This window comes from Lissotriton helveticus, chromosome 1_1 (assembly GCF_964261635.1).
Source record: "Lissotriton helveticus chromosome 1_1, aLisHel1.1, whole genome shotgun sequence".
Lineage (NCBI taxonomy): Eukaryota > Metazoa > Chordata > Amphibia > Caudata > Salamandridae > Lissotriton > Lissotriton helveticus.
This window is the reverse complement of record NC_136057.1, coordinates 1,398,291,733-1,398,312,202: the sequence shown is the minus strand read 5'-3', so window position 1 is coordinate 1,398,312,202 and position 20,470 is coordinate 1,398,291,733. Positions and strand designations below refer to the sequence as shown.

At 41.2% G+C, this 20,470-nt stretch overlaps 1 long non-coding RNA gene across 1 annotated transcript in view; it reads right to left on the bottom strand.

Moving 5' to 3' along the window:
* Positions 1 to 17,713: 17,713 nt before the first annotated feature.
* LOC144826009 (uncharacterized) overlaps positions 17,714 to 20,470 on the bottom strand; it is a 425,789-nt gene continuing 423,032 nt past the window's right edge. Inside the window, exon 5 of the long non-coding RNA XR_013609668.1 lies at positions 17,714 to 17,931. This is a non-coding gene — a long non-coding RNA (uncharacterized LOC144826009). The remainder of the gene's footprint in view (positions 17,932 to 20,470) is intronic.

Sequence of the window (20,470 nt, the reverse complement as noted above, 5' to 3'; positions counted from 1 at the left end):
CTGTTGTCTTTTATTATTGGAACAAAACATCAAATAAGAAATTTTAGAAGATTAAACTATATCATGAAAAGTAAGTCCAGATTTCTTTATTTTAATACATCACCTTTATTTTAAATCAACTCCAGAAGATGAATACCGATTTTTTCATTTCAGACTGGTTAAAAAAATCAAGGATTCCTTGCCCAGTTAGATCAGCCACCCTTCTTATTCTATTAGCAGCTAATTCAGCTGAAACTTGATTTACTAGTTTCTGTTGAATTTAATATCACCAGATTAACTTTCAAATCAATTCTTGCAATCAAGGAGTCATTGCCTGATTTCATCTGAATTCTTTTTTTTTTTTAAGAATCTTTATTGTCATAGTACGGAGATACAAACATGGGCCTACAACCAGTCCGGCCGGCCGCTATTCAAATTGATTAAAAAGCAATGTAGTATAAAAACATACAGCGGTCCGGAGTTCAAGAGCTGAGTAGCATCTAGGATATATCATATAATTAAAGTACCATGCGATAATAAGGATCTGAGACGGTTCAATACAGCGAACTAAAGCAAAAGATTTTACACCAGTGATGTACATAGATGAAAAAGATGGGGGAGGGGGTATATGAGTCAGGATAGATGCAATAAACACCAAGCAATCATGGCGAACTAGCCCCACCCCTCAAGGCGAAACACAATATGGGAGACATGGAAGACGACGACATCAAAAAAGGAAAAGGGCAAAGGGCCATAGAAACAAAGATAAAACAAAATAACAAACCCATCCCTCAACCCTGCACCCCTGCAAAAGGCTACGGCCTACCCCCCCAGCAGCGTGCCTGTCACCCTAAATAAGAGACCCGAAATACAGAGAAGAAAAAGAGAAAAAGAAGAGAAAAATACAGGAGAAGGGCCCTCGATCTGGTCATCCGGGCCCTCCCACCTCCGCGTGCAAAAATCGTATAAACAGTAATGGTAAAAGAAATACAGGTAGCAGCAATCACGTATAACGCAATCAATGACAACCCCGCTAAGCGCCCCTCAAATCACCATCAACCAGCCATGAGTCCCTCCATGTTCCAATCGAATTCACCCCTGGCCTCGTTTGTCAATAGTACCAACGTTGAACCATCCCTCAAACGGGATACAAAGTAGCACAAAGGGTCCGATTACACCGGGAGGATCAGGCAGTGTCGCCGCTCCATAGGACCCCAGCCACCGAAATGTCGCCGATGATGCATGGCGGAAGTCTGATTGGAACAATGTCAACACCGCCAACAGTCTCGAGTCCGAACACAGTCCCGCCAGACACGGAAAGGGAAACACACGATGGGGGAAGCGCCAAAACCCCGACGGGGCCGCCCAAGCCGTGTATCGATGCTGTTCCTCCACTTGCCGATCAGAGAAAGGCCCCGGTGAGACAATCACATGCGCCACAGTAAGCTCATGAACCAAATCTATCCACGTCTCTAAGAATGTAGACTCATCCGGGGAATACGTCGATGAAGCAGAGGCAGACACATCGGCGCCTCCTTGAGAGCGATCCGTGCCGTTACAAGATGGCGGGACAACAATGGCGGCCATCCTTTGTCCCAAATCTCGGGCCTCCCAGATCAGGGCTGTCTGCAGGGTTGTTAGTGCAGCCAGTATATGTTTGGGCGTGGGCGGTTTCTCACATAGCCAGACCCCGGGATTCTCTTGTGCACCGGTTTCTCTGCCCGGGTGAGGGGTGCACGGGAAAGTATCATCCGCCATTTCAGCCGTCACGTTCTCTTCCCCATCCACCGCACCTCAGGAGCGGGTCCGACCCCCGGGATCAGCAGGATTCACAGCGGGATCTCAATAGTCAGGTCAGGCAGAAGAAAGGAGAGTCACCGAAAGGCTAAACAAGCTCCCTGCTGCCCGGGAGTCACCCACCGGCTCCCAGGGAGGGCTGTTAACATAACCGGGTATCACACCGAAGGGGAACTGGGCAGCATGGACTCTCTCCGTCCCAGCTATTTCGCACCTCCCGCAGGACATCCCACTATTGGGGGTGGGTTGGTATCATCTCTTCCGGCTCGCAGATCTCAGGTTCTCTCCGACCGGCTTCCCATCGCAACCAGAGGCCGCTGGTGTTGCAATCCCGGCCGGACACTCCCCTCACTCGAGATCCCGGCCTCAGCACCTCGAAGGCCGCCAAAGAGACGGAGACAGTTCTTCGGGTCTACTGCGCGGTGGAGCCTCAAAAGCAGATGGTAAGTGAATGCTTCCCTTCACCTACTTAAATTAGCAAATACTGCTCAGGTTTATCGCCAGGATATATGTGCGGGGCAGGAGGGCTCACGGAGCCAAGCGGTTATGCAGCCATCCCGATCGCCATCTTGGCTCCTCCTTTCATCTGAATTCTTGATTTATATTAATCCACAAACTATATTTCTGTTTATCACTTGATTTTGTATGATGAATCCAGATTGTATGAAATGACTCCTGATTTATTGATTTGAAATACTCTTGATGATGTCAAATCAGTTGCCATCAATGATTAACTGTTTAATTTCATATGAATGCTTGACTTATATTCACGACCACCTATATTTTGTTCACCTCTTGATTTTGGATGATGAATCCATATCATGGCTGAGGAGTCCTAATTTCAATTAATCTTATTGATTTCAAATGAATTCTTGCAATTAGGGATTCTTCGCCTGATTTTACCCGAATCTATAATTTATAATCACCACCATTTATATTTTTTTCACCTCTTAATGTTACATGATGAATCCATATCCATCTTACTGATTTCAAATCAATTCTTACAATCAAGGATTCATTGCCTGATTTAATCTGAATCCTTGACTTATATTCTCCACCACCTATATTTGGTTCACCTCTTGATTTTGGATGATGAATCCATATCATGGATGATGAGTGCTGATTCCTTGATTTAAATTCATCTTCTTGATTTCAAATCAGTTCTTACAATCAAGGAGTCATTTCTTAATTTAATCTGAATCCTTGACTTATATTCACCATCACCTATATTGGGTTACCTCTTGATTTTGGATGATGAATCCATGTCAAGGATGATGAGTGCTGATTTCTTGATTTAAATTCATCTTCTTGATTTCAAATCAGTTCTTACAATCAAGGAGTCATTGCTTAATTTAATCTGAATCCTTGACTTATATTCACCACCACATATATTTTGTTCACCTCTTGATTTTGGATGATGAATCCATATCCTGGCTGAGTCCTGATTTCAATTCATCTTATTGATTTCAAATCAATTCTTGCAATCAAGGATTCTTCGCCTGAGTTCACCCGAATCCTTGATTTATAATCACCACCATTTATATTTTGTTCACCTCTTAATGTTAGATGATGAATCCATATCATGGATGGCAAGTCCTGATTTCAATTCATCTTACTGATTTCAAATCAATTCTTACAATCAAGGATTCATTGCCTGATTTAATCTGAATCCTTGACTTATATTCACCACCACCTATATTTTGTTCACCTCTTGATTTTGGATGATGAATCCATATCCTGGCTGAGTCCTGATTTCAATTCATCTTATTGACTTCAAATCAATTCTTGCAATCAAGGATTCTTCGCCTGATTTCACCTGAATCCTTGATTTAGAATCACCACCGTTTATATTTTGTTCACCTCTTAATGTTAGATGATGAATCCATATCATGGATGATTAGTGCTGATTTCAATTAATCTTATTAATTTCAAATCAATTCTTACAATCAAGGATTCATAGCCTGATTTAATCTGAATCCTTGACTTATATTCACCACCACCTATATTTCGTTCACCACTTGATTCTACGTGATGAATCCAGATCATGGGATGAGTCCTGATTTCTTGATTTCAATTTATCTGATCGATTTCAAATCAGTTCTTACAATCAAGGATGCATTGCCTGATTTAATCTGAATTATTGACTTATATTAACCAGCACCTATATTTTGTTCACCTTGATTTTGGATGATGAATCCGTATCATGGCTGAGTCCTGATTTCAATTCATCTTATTGATTTCAAGTCAATTCTTACAATCAAGGATTCTTTGCCTGATTTCTCCTGAAACCTTGATTTATAATCACCACCATTTATATTTTGTTCACCTCCTAATGTTAGATGAGGAATCCATTTAATGGATGAGGAGTCCTGATTTCAATTCATCTTATTGATTTCAAATCAATTCTTAAAATCAAGGATTCCTTGCCTGATTTAATCTGAATCCTTGGCTTATATTCACCACCACCTATATGTTGTTCACCTCTTGATTTTAGATGATGAATCCATATCATGGATGATGCTTGCTGATTTCAATTCATCTTATTGATTTCAAATCAATTCTTACAATCAAGGATTCATAACCTGATTTAATCTGAATCCTTGACTTATATTCACCCCCACCTATATTGTGTTCACCACTTGATTCTACATGATGAATCCAGATCATGGGATGAGGCCTGATTTCTTCATTTCAATTCATTCAATTGATTTCAAATCAATTCTTACAATCAAGGATGCATTGCCTGATTTAATCTGAATTATTGACTTATATTAACCAGCAGTTATATTTTGTTCACCTTGATTTTGGATGATGAATCCATATCATGGCTGAGTCCTGATTTCAATTCATCTTATTGATTTCAAATCAATTCTTGCAATCAAGGATTCCTTGCCTGATTTAATCTGAATCCTTGACTTATACTCACCACCACCTATATTTTGTTCACCTCTTGATTTTGGATGATGAATCCATATCATGGATGACGATTGCTGATTTCAATTCATCTTATTGATTTCAAATCAATTCTTACATTCAAGGATTCATAACCTGATTTAATCTGAATCCTTGACTTATATTCACCACCACATATATTTTGTTCACCACTTGATTCTACATGATGAATCCAGATCATGGGATGAGTCCTGATTTCTTGATTACAATTCATCCTATTGATTTCAAATCAATTCTTACAATCAAGGATTCATTGCCTGATTTAATCTGAATCCTTGACTTATATTCACCACCATCTATATTTTGTTCATCACTTGATTCTACATGATGAATCCAGATCATGGGATATGAGTCCTGATTTCAAATCAATTCTTACAATCAAGGATTCATTGCCTGATTTAATCTGAACCCTTGACTTATAGTCACCACCACCTATATTTTGTTCACCTCTTGATTTTGGTTGATGAATCCATATCATGGCTGATGAGTCCTGATTTCAATTCATCTTATTGATTTCAAATCAATTCTTACATTCAAGGATTCACAACCTGATTTAATCTGAATCCTTGACTTATATTCACCACCACATATATTTTGTTCACCACTTGATTCTACATGATGAATCCAGATCATGGGATGAGTCCTGATTTCTTGATTTCAATTCATCCTATTGATTTCAAATCAATTCTTACAATCAAGGATTCATTGCCTGATTTAATCTGAATCCTTGACGTATATTCACCACCACCTAGATTTTGTTCACCTTGATTTTGGATGATGAATCCATATCACGGCTGAGTCCTGATTTCAATTCATCTTATTGATTTCAAATCAATTCTTGCAATCAAGGATTCTTTGTCTGATTTCTCCCGAAACCTTGATTTATAATCACCACCATTTATATTTTGTTCACCACTTGATTCTACATGATGAATCCAGATCATGGGATGAGTCCTGATTTCATGATTTCAATTCATCCTATTGATTTCTTATCAATTCTTACAATCAAGGATTTATTGCCTGATTCAATCTGAATCCTTGACTTATATTAACCACCACCTATATTTTGTTCACCACTTGAATCTACATGATGAATCCAGATCATGGGATGAGTCCTGATTTCTTGATTTCAATTCATCTTATTGATTTCAAATCAATTCTTACAATCAAGGATCCATTGCCTGATTTAATCTGAACCCTTGACTTATATTCACCACCACATATATTTTGTTCACCTCTTGATTTTGGATGATGAATCCATATCCTGGCTGAGTCCTGATTTCAATTCATCTTATTGATTTCAAATCAATTCTTGCAATCAAGGATTCTTCGCCTGATTTAACCCGAATCCTTGATTTATAATCACCACCATTTATATTTTGTTCACCTCTTAATGTTAGATGATGAATCCATATCATGGATGGCAAGTCCTGATTTCAATTCATCTTACTGATTTCAAATCCATTCTTACAATCAAGGATTCATTGCCTGATTTAATCTGAATCCTTGACTTATATTCACCACCACCTATATTTTGTTCACCTCTTCATTTTGGATGATGAATCCATATCATGGATGATGAGTGCTGATTTGTTGATTTAAATTCATCTTCTTGATTTCAAATCAGTTCTTACAATCAAGGAGTCATTGCTTAATTTAATCTGAATCCTTGACTTATATTCACCACCACCTATATTGTGTAACCTCTTGATTTTGAATGATGAATCCATGTCATGGACGATGAGTGCTGATTCCTTGATTTAAATTCATCTTCTTGATTTCAAATCAGTTCTTACAATCAAGGAGTCATTTCTTAATTTAATCTGAATCCTTGACTTATATTCACCATCACCTATATTGGGTTACCTCTTGATTTTGGATGATGAATCCATGTCAAGGATGATGAGTGCTGATTTCTTGATTTAAATTCATCTTCTTGATTTCAAATCAGTTCTTACAATCAAGGAGTCATTGCTTAATTTAATCTGAATCCTTGACTTATATTCACCACCACATATATTTTGTTCACCTCTTGATTTTGGATGATGAATCCATATCCTGGCTGAGTCCTGATTTCAATTCATCTTATTGATTTCAAATCAATTCTTGCAATCAAGGATTCTTCGCCTGAGTTCACCCGAATCCTTGATTTATAATCACCACCATTTATATTTTGTTCACCTCTTAATGTTAGATGATGAATCCATATCATGGATGGCAAGTCCTGATTTCAATTCATCTTACTGATTTCAAATCAATTCTTACAATCAAGGATTCATTGCCTGATTTAATCTGAATTATTGACTTATATTAACCAGCACCTATATTTTGTTCACCTTGATTTTGGATGATGAATCCATATCATGGCTGAGTCCTGATTTCAATTCATCTTATTGATTTCAAATCAATTCTTGCAATCAAGGATTCCTTGCCTGATTTAATCTGAATCCTTGACTTATATTCACCACCACCTATATTTTGTTCACCTCTTGATTTTGGATGATGAATCCATATCGTGGATGATGATTGCTGATTTCAATTCATCTTATTGATTTCAAATCAATTCTTATATTCAAGGATTCATAACCTGATTTAATCTGAATCCTTGACTTATATTCACCACCACATATATTTTGTTCACCACTTGATTCTACATGATGAATCCAGATCATGGGATGAGTCCTGATTTCTTGATTTCAATTCATCCTATTGATTTCAAATCAATTCTTACAATCAAGGATTCTTCGCCTGATTTCACCTGAATCCTTGATTTAGAATCACCACCATTTATATTTTGTTCACCTCTTAATGTTAGATGATGAATCCATATCATGGATGACAAGTCCTGATTTCAATTCATCTTACTGATTTCAAATCAATTCTTACAATCAAAGAGTCATTGCTTAATTTAATCTGAATCCTTGACTTATATTCACATGTCATGGACGATGAGTGCTGATTTCTTGATTTAAATTCATCTTCTTGATTTCAAATCAGTTCTTACAATCAAAGAGTCATTGCTTAATTTAATCTGAATCCTTGACTTATATTCACCACCACATATGTTGTGTTCACCTCTTGATTTTGGATGATGAATCCATATCCTGGCTGAGTCCTGATTTCAATTCATCTTATTGATTTCAAATCAATTCTTGCAATCAAGGATTCCTTGCCTGATTTAATCTGAATCCTTGACTTATATTCACCACCACCTATATTTTGTTCACCTTGATTTTGGATGATAAATCCATATCATGGCTGAGTCCTGATTTCAATTCATCTTATTGATTTCAAATCAATTCTTGCAATCAAGGATTCCTTGCCTGATTTAATCTGAATCCTTGACTTATATTCACCACCACCTATATTTTGTTCACCTCTTGATTTTGGATGATGAATCCATATCGTGCATGATGATTGCTGATTTCAATTCATCTTATTGATTTCAAATCAATTCTTATATTCAAGGATTCATAACCTGATTTAATCTGAATCCTTGACTTATATTCACCACCACATATATTTTGTTCACCACTTGATTCTACATGATGAATCCAGATCATGGGATGAGTCCTGATTTCTTGATTTCAATTCATCCTATTGATTTCAAATCAATTCTTACAATCAAGGATTCTTCGCCTGATTTCACCTGAATCCTTGATTTAGAATCACCACCATTTATATTTTGTTCACCTCTTAATGTTAGATGATGAATCCATATCATGGATGACAAGTCCTGATTTCAATTCATCTTACTGATTTCAAATCAATTCTTGCAATCAAGGATTCTTCGCCTGATTTCACCTGAATCCTTGATTTAGAATCACCACCATTTATACTTTGTTCACCTCTTAATGTTAGATGATGAATCCATATCATGGATGACAAGTCCTGATTTCAATTCATCTTACTGATTTCAAATCAATTCTTACAATCAAGGATTCATAGCCTGATTTAATCTGAATCCTTGACTTATATTCACCATCACCTATATTTCGTTCACCACTTGATCCTACATGATGAATCCTAGTCATGGGATGAGTCCTGATTTCTTGATTTCAATTCATCTTATTGATTTCAAATCAATTCTTACAATCAAGGATTCATTGCCTGATTTAATCTGAATTATTGACTTATATTAACCAGCACCTATATTTTGTTCACCTTGATTTTGGATGATGAATCCATATCATGGCTGAGTCCTGATTTCAATTCATCTTATTGATTTCAAATCAATTCTTGCAATCAAGGATTCCTTGCCTGATTTAATCTCAATCCTTGACTTATATTCACCACCACCTATATTTTGTTCACCTCTTGATTTTGGATGATGAATCCATATCATGGATGATGATTGCTGATTTCAATTCATCTTATTGATTTCAAATCAATTCTTACATTCAAGGATTCATAACCTGATTTAATCTGAATCCTTGACTTATATTCACCACCACATATATTTTGTTCACCACTTGATTCTACATGATGAATCCAGATCATGGGATGAGTCCTGATTTCTTGATTTCAATTCATCCTATTGATTTCTTATCAATTCTTACAATCAAGGATTCATTGCCTGATTTAATCTGAATCCTTGACTTATATTCACCACCACATATATTTTGTTCACCTTTGATTTTGGATGATGAATCCATATCCTGGCTGAGTCCTGATTTCGATTCATTTTATTGATTTCAAATCAATTCTTGCAATCAAGGATTCTTCGCCTGATTTCACCTGAATCCTTGATTTAGAATCACCACCATTTATATTTTGTTCACCTCTTAATGTTAGATGATGAATCCATATCGTGGATGACAAGTCCTGATTTCAATTCATCTTACTGATTTCAAATCAATTCTTACAATCAAGGATCCATTGCCTGATTTAATCTGAATCCTTGATTTATATTCACCACCACATATATTTTGTTCACCTCTTGATTTTGGATGATGAATCCATATCATGGATGACGAGTGCTGATTTCAATTCATCTTATTGATTTCAAATCAATTCTTACAATCAAGGATTCATAGCCTGATTTAATCTGAATTCTTGACTTATATTCACCACCACCTATATTTCGGTCCCCACTTGATTCTACATGATGAATCCAGATCATGGGATGAGTCCTGATTTCTTGATTTCAAATCATCTTATTGATTTCAAATCAATTCTTACAATCAAGGATCCATTGCCTGATTTAATCTGAATCCTTGACTTATATTCACCACCACATATATTTTGTTCACCTCTTGATTTTGGATGATGAATCCATATCATGGATGATTAGGGCTGATTTCAATTAATCTTATTGATTTCAAATCAATTCTTACAATCAAGGATTCATAGCCTGATTTAATCTGAATCCTTGACTTATATTCACCACCACCTATATTTCGTTCACCACTTGATTCTACATGATTAATCCAGATCATGGGATGAGTCCTGATTTCTTGATTTCAATTCATCTGATCAATTTCAAATCAATTCTTACAATCAAGGATTCATTGCCTGATTTAATCTGAATCCTTGACTTATATTCACCACCACCTATATTTTGTTCACCTTGATTTTGGATGAATCCGTATCATGGCTGAGTCCTGATTTCAATTCATCTTATTGATTTCAAGTCAATTCTTGCAATCAAGGATTCTTTGCCTGATTTCTCCCGAAGCCTTGATTTACAATCACCACCATTTATATTTTGTTCACCTCCTAATGTTAGATGAGGAATCCATTTAATGGATGAGGAGTCCTGATTTCAATTCATCTCATTGATTTTAAGTCAATTCTTGCAATCAAGGATTCTTTGTAAATCAAGGCTTCGGGAGAAATCAGGCAAAGAATCCTTGATTGCAAGAATTGACTTGAAATCAATAAGATGAATTGAAATCAGGACTCCTCATCCATTAAATGGATTCCTCATCTAACATTAGGAGGTGAACAAAATATAAATGGTGGTGATTGCCTGATTTCTCCCAAAGCCTTGATTTACAATCACCACCATTTATATTTTGTTCACCTCCTAATGTTATATGAGGAATCCATTTAATGGATAAGGAGTCCTGATTTCAATTCATCTTATTGATTTCAAATCAATTCTTACAATCAAGGATTCCTTGTCTGATTTAATCTGAATCCTTGACTTATGTTCACCACCACCAATATTTTGTTCACCTTTTGATTTTGGGTAATGAATCCATATCATGGCTGAGTCCTGATTTCAATTCATCTTATTGATTTCAAATCAGTTCTTGCAATCAAGGATTCTTCACCTGATTTCACCCGAATCCTTGATTTATAATTACAACCATTTATATTGTGTTCACTTCTTCATGTTAGATGATGAATCCATATCATGGATGACGAGTCCTGATTTCAATTCATCTTACTGATTTCAAATCAATTTTTACAATCAAGGATTCATTGCCTGATTTAATCTGAATCCTTGACTTATATTTACCACCACCTATATTTTGTTCACCTCTTGATTTTGGATGATGAATCCATATCATGGATGATGAGTGCTGATTTCTTGATTTCAAATCAGTTCTTACAATCAAGGATTCATTGCCTAATTTAATCTGAATCCTTGACTTATATTCACCACCACCTATATTTTGTTCACCACTTGATTTTGGATGATGAATCATATCATGGATGATGAGTGTAAGAATTGATTTGAAATCAATAAGATGAATTGAAATCAGCAATCAAGGATTCATAGCCTGGTTAAAACTGAATCCTTGACTTATATTCACCACCATCTATATTTTGTTCATCACTTGATTCTACATGATGAATCCATATCATGGCTGATGAGTCCCGATTTCAATTCATTTTATTGATTTCAAATCAATTCTTGTAATCAAGGATTCTTCGACTGATTTCACCCGAATCCTTGATTTATAATCACCACCACCTATATTTTGTTCACCTCTTGATTTTGGATGATGAATCCATATCATGGATGATGAGTGCGGGATTCTTGATTTAAATTCATCTTGTTGATTTGTTATTTTGTTCACCTCTTGATTTTGGATGATGAATCCATATCATGGATGATGAGTGCTGATTTCAATTCATCTTATAGATTTCAAATCAATTCTTCCAATCAAGGATTCATTGCATGATTTAATCTGAATCCTTGACTTATATTCACCACCACCTATATTTTGTTCACCTTTTGATTTTGGATGATGAATTCATATCATGGCTGAGTCCTGATTTTAATTCATCTTATTGATTTCAAATCAGTTCTTGCAATCAAGGATTCTTCGCCTGATTTCACCCGAATCCTTGATTTAAAATTACAACCATTTATATTTTGTTCACCTCTTCATGTTAGATGATGAATCCATATCATGGATGATGAGTGCTGATTTCAATTCATTTTATTGATTTCAAATCAATTCTTACAATCAAGGATTCATAGCCTGATTACAACTGAATCCTTGACTTATATTCACCACACCTATATTTTGTTCACCACTTGATTCTACATGATGAATACAGATCATGGGATATGAGTCCTGATTTCAATTCATCTTATTGATTTCAAATCAATTCTTACAATCAAGGATTCATTGCCTGATTTAATCTGAATCCTTGACTTATAGTCACCACCACCTATATTTTAATCACCTCTTGATTTTGGATGATGAATCCATATCATGGCTGATGAGTCCTGATTTCAATTCAGCTTATTGATTTCAAATCAGTTCTTGCAATCAAGGATTCTTTGCCTGATTTCACCTGAATCCTTGATTTATAATCACGACCATTTATATTTTGTTCACCTCTTCAGGTTAGATGATGAATCCATATCATGGATGATGAGTGCTGATTTCAATTCATCTGACTGATTTCAAATCATTTTTTACAATCAAGGATTCATTGCCTGATTTAATCTGAATCCTTGACTTATATTCACCACCACCTATATTTTGTTCACCACTTGATTCTACATGATGAATCCAGATCATAGGATAGGAGTCCTGATTTCTTGATTTAAATTCATTTTCTGGATTTCAAATCAGTTCTTGCAATCAAGCATTCATTGTCTGATTACATATGAAGAACAAGTTACTTACCTTTGCTAACAATATAACTGTAGGAGACATAGGTTATTTAAAGATTCCTTACCTTAGAATTTCCCCCAGGCATCAGACTGGATCCGTGGTCGCCGGGATGACGTCATGGTGTCTACTTAGACACCACCCTCGCGCTCTTTCAGTTCTGACACAACTTTCCACGCCAGAAGCGCAGAGCCATGAAAGACACTGACCACTGATGCACCACAACTAGGGCCTGGTAAGGGAGTCCCTATCCCTAGAAGTCAGCTCGCAGAGCTTGGAGGATGGGTGGGGTGGTAAGTAATCTATAACTAACATGTCTCTTACAGATACATCGTTACCAAAGGTAAGTAACTTGCTCATCTGAAAGAGACAGTTAATTATAGATTCCTTAAATAGATACCCCAGCAATACCAACCCCGAAGGAGGGTATGCGAACCAAGTTCACACCAGAAAGTTCTGGAAGACAGAATACTCTAAATATCCGGCCTTCGGGACTTGACAGTCCCGGCAGAAAAGTCTGGTGAACGTGTGCATAGATGCCCAAGTTGCCGCCTGGCAGATGTCAAGGAGTGGGACTCCAAGGGATAATGCAGCAGTTGCTGCCGTATCCCTAGTGGAATAAGCACACAGCCCCCACTACAGGTTCCTTTTTCACCAAAGCATAACACATTTTCATACAAAGGACAACCCATTTAGAGATGGTAGGCTTTTGGACAGCCCGACCTTTCTTGGCATGGACATGGCCAACAAAGAGTTGATCGTCCACCCGGAAATCTTTAGTGCAATCAAGGTAGGAGAACAGTGCACGTTTTGGGTCCAGTTAATGGAGTCTTTCCTCCTCGGAAGGGTGCGAAGGTGTGAAAAAGGTGGTCAGAGTGATAGTCTGTCCTATGTGAAAAGGTGTAACTACTTAGGAAGGAACAAGGGCCTCATCCTGAGCACCACTTTTTCCGGATGCACAGAGAAGAGGGCTTAAAAGAAAGAGCCTGAAGCTCACTCACTCTGCAAACAGAGGTGATGGCAACAATAAAGGCAGTATTCAAAGTGAGACGCCCAAGAGAACAGTTGTGAACAGGCTTGAAAGGAGCATACAAGATAAGTCAAGACAAGGTTGAAGTCCCACTGTGGCATTATGATAGGAGACTTGAATAAAGAGGGCTGATCTGGTAGCCGAAGGAAAGTTGAAATGGCTGCAAGATAGCCTTTTAGAGGGCCCAGAGCAGAGCCCTGGTGGGCCAAAGACAGGATGAATAAAAGAACCTCTGATGCTGCGCCCACTGGAACATCAGGTCCCACTGCAGAGCCTGTATATGCCATCTGGCATGATCTACCAGCATGATGCAGGAGCCGAGGCCCAGCAGCCTCTGGGTCATTCTCACTGAAATCATGGATAGAGGCTGAAACATCTGTATCATAGTCTGAATATTCCAGCCTCGCTGTTCGGGAGGATAGGCCCGAAACTGCACTGTGTCTAGAACAGCTCCAATGAAAAGGAGCAACTGAGAGGGAGTCAAGTGTGACTTTGACACTTTTATAGTGAAACCCAGTGAGTGCAGATGGTCTGCCGTAGTCTGGAGGTGGTAGACCACAGCATGGGGCGAGCCTGCCTTGAACAGCCAGTTGTCGATTATAGGGGAAGACTGGAACCCCTGATCTGCACAGATGAGCTGCAATTACCAGCATCACTTTCGTGAACAGTCGGGGGAACTGGTAAGGCCGAAGGGGAGCACGATGAACTGAAAATGCTTGTGGCCTACCGTGAACCATAGGTAGCGTCTCTGGGCTGGCAGGAGGGGGATATGGAAATAGGTATCCTGCAAGTCCAACGCCACCATCCAGTTTCCAGGGTCGAGGGCAGACAGCACCTGAGCCAACATGAGCAGTTTGAACTACTTCCGGAGGAAGCGGGGGAGGGCCCTAAGACCTAGGATAGGACGCAGGGCCTGCTCCTTCTTAAGCACCAGAAAGTAGCGGGAATAGCAACCACGACTTACTTCTGGCACTGGGACTCTTTCGATAGCCCCCTTGGCCAAGAGAGCTGAAACTTCCTAGCAGAGAAGCACCAAATGATCCTCCGACATGCGATCGAAAGATGGTGGCATGGAGGGAAGGGTAGTCTTGAAGGGGAGGGAGTAGCCCCTTCCGATTATCTGCATTAGCCACCTGTTTGACGTGATGGATTGCCAGTAGGGGAGGTGATGGCGAATCCTACCAGCCACTGGCTGTTGATGGCCTTGAAGGGTCGGACTAGGAGGGTTTATAGGCTGCTGCAGGAGGAGGGAAGGCTGGACTTCCCCACCCGCTGGTTCCTGGACCTGCGAGGTCACTGGGTCCTACATCTGCAGCCACGCAGAGGCTGGGCAGCTTGCGGGAATCAGTGGCTAGACTGGGTTGAACGTAGTGGGGTGCCCCTTCTGTAGCCACGAAAGGCAGACTGTGGTGGACAGGAAAATGCAGCAAGGCCCTAATCGCTATAGCGCCGAGTCTGCCTTGTCACCAAAAAGGTGTTGGACATCAAAGGACATGTCCAGCAAGGTTGACTGGACCTCCCCTTAAAAGCTAGAAGTCCTCAAGCAGGCGTAGGGCTCAAAGGCTACCGACGTGGCAATCGTTCTGCGCAGTGAGTCGGTGGTATCCAGTCCATATTGAATCGTTAATTTAGCTGCATCTCTCCCATCTGCCACTGTTTGGGAGAGAACGGCCTGGGCCTCCTCGGGCACTGAGGCAGCACTTGCGCAACCGTATCCCATATTGTACGGAAGCAAAGGCCCAAGAGGCACACAGTATTCAAGGACCGCAGTGCCAAGCTAGAGAAAGAGAACATGCGCTTTCCGGGATGATCCAGCTTCTTGGATTCCCTGTCTGGAGGAGCAGAAGGGAATGCACCCTTGGAAGAAGAGGCTTGGAACCCTAGGCTCTCGGGGAATGGTGTTGGGCAAGGAAAACTGAGTCGCCCAGGGCCAGGCGGTGGTGGCGGACAATTGTCATTTTCACAGGAACCCCTGTGCTGGGCATGGACCAGGTGCACAGAAGGACATCAGTGAGGCCTTCGTTAAAAGGGCAGAAGGGGTACAGAGGAGATTGCCGTAGGCTGAAGCACCTCTGTCAGGTGATTAGTCCTGACCGCCACTGAAGGGAGCTCTAGGCCCAAAGTCTCAGCTGCCCTAGGCACCACCACAGCGTAGGACGCTCCCTTCTCCGTAGCCACGGTAGGGGGGAGAAAGCATTCCAAGGTCTGGAGAAGTGTCCAGACCACTGGCATTACCCAGGTCCTCTCTCCTGTCCGGCTCTTCAAGGTGGTCTGCTAAAGGGTCTGATGACAACTCCCAGTCCTCGCCTCCACCCTCTGGGCAATAGGGAACACCAGGGATGAACAGGGGAACAAAAGTACCTTCCGGCATCAGGTTTGAGGTCGGCCGGCATCGGTCCCGCTTTGGGTCCATCTTGAGGATGTGGATGGCGTCGGTCAGGAGCACAGCCGACGCCGGTGGTGTCGTCACCAGGATCGTCACCAGGGAAGGTTGAGTAAGATTGACCGGCATCGATCCGGATTCAGGCCTGGATCCAAGAGGGCCCTCCGGTGCCGGATCCATCTCAAGGCTGAGGATGGAGATGGGGACGCCAGGGCGCCGTTGCCGGGATTGGCACCGGGGAAGGTTGAGTAAAATTGACTGGTATCGATCCGGATCCAGGCCTGGATCCACTAGGACCCTCTGGCGCTGGGACCAGAGCTGTCGGCATCGAAGGCCCTGGGCCCCCGACTGACTCTGCGGAGCCCGAAGGCACGCCGGCAGAGTCGGGCTGCCCAAAGATAGGGTGGAGGGCTTCATAAAACGTATGCAGTTGGGCAGGGGACTCCCTAGCTCCCGGACACAGGGGGAGGTGCTGAGTCGTCCCTAAATCAGGCACCATAGATGGAGCTTTAGAGCGACAACACTCCGGATCCTGCGTCGCATCAGCTGACCGACAGGGAGAAGGCAAAGAGCGGCAGTGCTTCTTCGCATTCTTCTTGTGCTTCGACTTACCGAGGACTTAGAAGACCTGGAATCGAACAAGGTGTGGGGGCTCCGTGACCGGTCTCGGGACCTTCCCCTCGAAAGAGACTGGGAGCAACGCGGAGCCGACTGCCGGGTCTCCAAGAGATTTTGGGACCACTCCTGCAAAGACTTAGGATTCATGGCCCAGCAGTCTGAGCACAACTTTGGCTCGTGGTCACGCTCCAGACACTAAAGGCACACGAGGTGCGGTTCCATCACCGATGTCAGCCTGTGACATGCCCGCAAGGCTTGAAGCCGGTCCGACGTTGGGACATCCCTCGCACACCAGGAGTCAAAGATACGAAAAGAAGTCGACAAAATGTAAAAGAAGGTTTAGTCAATAAGTGACTAAAGGGGTAGCTCTCTCCAGATCTGCGCTAGGCTGGCACGGAAAAAGAAAGAACGGACGTCAGTGTACAGGGTCGGCTTTTAAGTAGACACCGCAACGTCATCCCAGCAAATTATTCTCATTGACTTCAACTCAATTCATGCAGTCAAGGATTCATCGTTTGAGTTCACCTGAATCCTTGATTTGATTTAACACCTATATTTTTTTTCTAAATGTATCAGGTGAATCCAGATCATGAAAGAGGAGTTCTGAATTCTTGATTTCAGTTTGTCTTGTTCATTTCATATCGATTTCAGCAATGAACAAATCCTTGCCTAATCAAAGAAGTGAGAAAGTTTTTCTGACTTCAATTCATTGTGTTATTTCCCAACGAATCAGAAAACTCTACCCATCAAGAATTCATTGCATCCTGCACATGCATGTTATTCTTAGAGGCCCCAGTTTAAGGCTATGACTCCTGCTACAGAAAATAAGCCTTTATTTCTTGAAAACACACAAACGACTCAGGGAAAATATTTTAATGTAATACAGCACATTTTGATGACACTGATTTCAAGAGAAAACAACTATGTGCAAAAAGAACATTTCCTACATATAAATAGGTATATGAATACCCTTAGCTACAAGTGGATTAATGCCTAACTGAGGATCTGGTGGAAAATTGATTTTTTTAATGCATATGAAAACCTCTGAAGCGTCTCAAAAATAACTGCTGTTCTCCCAACATACAATCAATCTGAAAAGTAAATTAAAAGACAGAATTAGACTCCAGCAAATACATACACAAGTTTTAACACTGCTCTCCAGGAAATGTATACATATACTTCCAGTTCACATATATCAATAAACAAGCAATCTCCTAGGTGCTCTTGCATACAAACCTTCTCAGTTTTTGTGCACATATATATATATAAACGTTATCCGCAGTGTTCTTTGACAGGTACACATATTGGAGAGATATCTATCTATCTTACCTTCGGTAATGCCTTCTCTGGTAGTGCCATGATCTAGCCGCAGATGCCTTACCTTTGTATTTCCAGGCGTCAGGCTGGATACGAAAGATTTTTGAAAGCAGTACCCCTACACTTCGATAGGTAGTGCCAGTCGACTCCACGTGACATCCGCATAGTCAATTAAAACCACCACCCCTGCACACTGATATCAGTACTTTTCATGACTTTCTATGCCAGAAGTGCAGAGCCATGAAGTGACAGACCATGGTGTGTTAAGAAACGCAACTAGGGCACTGAAGGGAAAAGCCCTTGACACAAGAACCAATCCGCAGTGTTAGGCAAAGGGGTGGCTCGGTAAGGAATTTGCAGCTAGATGATGTCACTACCAGATAAGGTGTTACCAAATGTAAGTAACTTGTCCATCTGATAGAGACATCTAGCCGCAGATTCCTTACCTTTGAACAGATACACAAGCAATGCCATCCTCAGAAAGAGGGACTGCGGAAAGGTTTGGACCAGAAAGTCCTGCAAGACAGAGCGACCAAACAGGCCTTCTCTGCGAAACTGGGAATCCAGGCAGTAGTGTCTGGCAAATGTGTGCAAAGATGCCCATGTGGCCACCTGGCAGACATTCGAAATGTAAACACCACGCTGAAGAGCCATAGTGGCCGCTTTTGCCCTCGTAGAATGGCTCTTAGCCCTTCAGGAGGATCCTTCTTCGCTAAGGCGTAACAGATTTTGATACAGAGGATAACCCCATGAGATACAGGCCTCTTTTGGACAGCACGCCCTTTCTTTCCACCCACGTACGTACCCTATAAATAGTTGGTCATCCACGCAGAACTCTTTAGTTCGATCGAGGTAGAACGATAATGCTCTTTTTGGCTCCAGACGATGGAGATGCACCTCTTCCTTGGAAGGGTGTGGAGGTGCATAGAAGGTGGGTAAAGTAACCGACTGCCCCATATGAAAGGGTGTTACACCTTAGGTAGGAAAGATGCCCTTGTGCTGAGCACCACTTTATCCGGAAAGACCATCAGGTAAGGAGGCTGTGATGACAGTGCCTGCAGTTCACTCACCCTCCTGGCAGAGGTTATTGCCACTAAGAAGGCTGTATTGATGTTGAGCAGCCTTAGATGGCAATTGTGCAGCGGCTCAAATGGTGCACACATCCGAAAAGTGAGTGCCAAATTAAGGTCCTACTGTGGCATAATAAAGGGTGAAGGAGGGAACAAGTGGGTTAATACCTACAAGAATCTCTGCACCAGAGGAGATTTGAAAAGAGAAGGCTATTCAGGCAGCCGAAGAAAAGAGGAAAGAGCTGAAAGATTGCCCTTCAAGGTGCCGGGCCAAGGAAAGTATGAACAAGAGGATATCAGATAAATATGCAGATAGAGGGTCGATAGACCATTCTGTACAATATTTACAAAATTTGGACCATCGGCAGGCATATACCAACTTCTTGGAGGGACACCTTGCTGCCAGAATAACCTCACAGACTTCGGGATGTAGATCAAAAGCTATCAGTTGTCACCTCTCTATCTCCACGTAAGGAGGCAGAGAGTGGACAGGTTCGAGTGGGGTATCCTCCCCTGCTGGTGCGACAGGTGATCTTCCCGAAGGGACAGCCTAATCGGAGGATTGATGCTTTGCCAGAAGCTCTGGATAACAGACTCTCCGTACCCAGTTAGGAGCCACAAGAATGACTTGTGCCTGGTCGCTCCTGATCTTCTTGAGCTCTCTGGGTAGGAAGGGTACAGGTGGAAAGGCGAACAGGAGGCCAGAGCTCCACTCATGACAAAAAGTGGCACCCTGAGTGGGACGGGTATGCCCACACGTGGGTCCCGTGCTCTCCATGCCACTGGAGTCAAGCTAGTTAGTCTGATGCGGATGCTTGTTTCTGGTCCAGGGAGGACCTCGCCTGTCAGTTCGGGCTGGACTGTTCCCATGGGGTACAGGGTAATGACTGATTTGCATATGGCTGGCTCTAAACTGGAATGGCATGGAGAGCAAAAACTCGATAGATTTAGGCCCAGATCTCTGCACTCGGGTGAATGTTTGACATTGATCAGCATTCTGTCCATCAGTTGTTCTTTTTGCATTTGGAAACTTCAGAGCGCAAAACTACTGACATTGTGCTTTTTCTACAGAGGCGAACAGATCTAACCAAGGTTCTCCCCACTGCTGAAAGAGTCCTTGTGCCACCTCCGGATGGAGATGCCACTCATGATCTGCGAGGCACCTTCGGCCTAGTTCGTCCGCTCTGGTGTTCCGAGAACCAGCCAGATGCTGAACCTCCAGGGAAATGCCCTGATGTTCCAG